The following is a 1841-nucleotide window of genomic DNA, read 5'->3' as shown; positions in this document are numbered from 1 at the left end:
AACTCTGCTACATGGCTCCTTGGTTCCATGTCCTCCCCCACCCTTCTGTTGGATTTCTTTAAAAATAAATGCCACTAGTGGCAAAAAAAGTGAAGTTCATGCTATGTTAGGACAGGCGACTAGATGTTTCCATCCCTGAAATTATGATGCATAGAATCACATATCTAAGCCTAAACTATGTTAAAGAGAGTAAACACAATAAAAACATGCATTGTTCATTAAAATTGTCATGAGGTGGCAGTTTGTGAAGGTGAGAATGAACGCAGGAGTCCAGGTTATGAAGAAAATGATGATGAATTTAATGATGAAAGTGTCCAGATACAAGCAGCTCGGGGAAAGCAGACAGGCGACGTGACGCTAGGGAGGCTAACACTTGACAAGGATCCGACAAGAGACAAAGACAACAGGTGGACTTAAATACATAGGGAGGGTAATCAGGGAATGAGACACACCTGGGAAGCAATCAACAGGGAAGACAGGACAGGGACTGGACTAAAGGGCAGCTACCAGATGCYCCAAACAACCAAAATACAACAAAAAACAACCCATCAGGGTGGGCAGAGGGGCGGCGGAAGGAGGGCCAGAGTCCAAAGAAAAAGAATAATTCAGTCCAAACAGAAAACTCAAAACACAGAAAGTGGTCAGGGCAGGACCTGCCGCAAACAGTCTGGGGGCCGATCATGGCACAGGAGGCGGACATCTCGTGGGAGCTGGAGCGGCAGGGTGCAGCTTTTCCAGGACTCCTTGGGGCTGGCTGCAGACTCTGGAGGGCCAGGCGGAGGGCCCACTGCAGGCTGTGGAGGGCTGGACGGAGGACCGGCTGCAGGCTCTGGAAGGCCGGACGAAGGCCCTGGAGGGCCGGACAGAGGGCCGGACGGAGCACAGAGAGGGCCGGACGGAGGGCCGGACAGAGCACAGAGAGGCAGAGCCTCGGACGGAGCACAGAGAGGCGGAGCCTCGGACAGAGCACTAGGAGGATCTGGGGGCCACTCTGGAGCCGGCACTAGAAACTCTGGAGCCGGCACTGGAAGAGCACAGGAAGGCAGAGGGCAGAGGGGAACCTGGAGGAAGCTCTAAGATCCTCAAAGGCAGCGCTGAGGAAAACTGAAGCCAGTGACTGTGGCAGCAGTGGAAGCAGGAGGCAAAGTGGCTGATGCTCCAACAGGGACAACGTCTGAAGCAGGAGGAACTTAGGCGAACGTCAGAGCAGTGGCTGGAGCTGATGGTGTGGAGTGGACGAATGGAGCTGGAGTAGACACAAGAGCACCTGTGAATGGCGCGGGAAACAAAGGAGGTGACTGGAACAGTCGGAGCAGGGTTGCGGGTGTATTTGTCTTGTAAGTCAATGCCATAAAGTCCAAGAATTGGTTCTAACATGGTTGGGTGATCCTTGTATTGTTGGAGGAGGCRGCAGTAGTCTGCATCAGTGTATTCACTCCAAGTCTCTGGGCCCAAGATGATATGTGACCCTGACCGTTTAGTGGTCGGATCCTTCTGTCATGAGGTGGCAGTTTGTGAAGGTGAGAATGAACACAGGAGTCCAGGTTATGAAGAAAGTGATGATGAATTTAATGATGAAAGTGTCCAGATACAGTGAAACAGACAGGCGATGTGACRCTAGGGAGGCTAACACTTGACAAGGATCCGACAAGAGACAAAGACAACAGGTGGACTTAAATACACAGGGAGAGTAATCAGGAAATGAGACACACCTGGGAAGCAATTAACAGGGAAGACAGGACAGGGACTGGACTAAACACAAAATCTGAAAAATAACTACACAGAAAACACAGAACACAACAAAAATGGCACATTTCTAATGTATTAAAATTAAATATGAT

General features: G+C 50.4%; 1 protein-coding gene across 1 annotated transcript in view; it reads left to right on the top strand.

The window, feature by feature from the left end:
- LOC103468600 (uncharacterized) overlaps nt 1-1841 on the top strand; it is a 6759-nt gene that overhangs the window by 3098 nt on the left and 1820 nt on the right. The window lies entirely within an intron of this gene.

Source organism: Poecilia reticulata, linkage group LG8, assembly GCF_000633615.1.
Source record: "Poecilia reticulata strain Guanapo linkage group LG8, Guppy_female_1.0+MT, whole genome shotgun sequence".
NCBI lineage: Eukaryota > Metazoa > Chordata > Actinopteri > Cyprinodontiformes > Poeciliidae > Poecilia > Poecilia reticulata.
The sequence above is the reverse complement of the archived record's forward strand: the minus strand, read 5'-3'. Positions and strand labels throughout refer to the sequence as shown.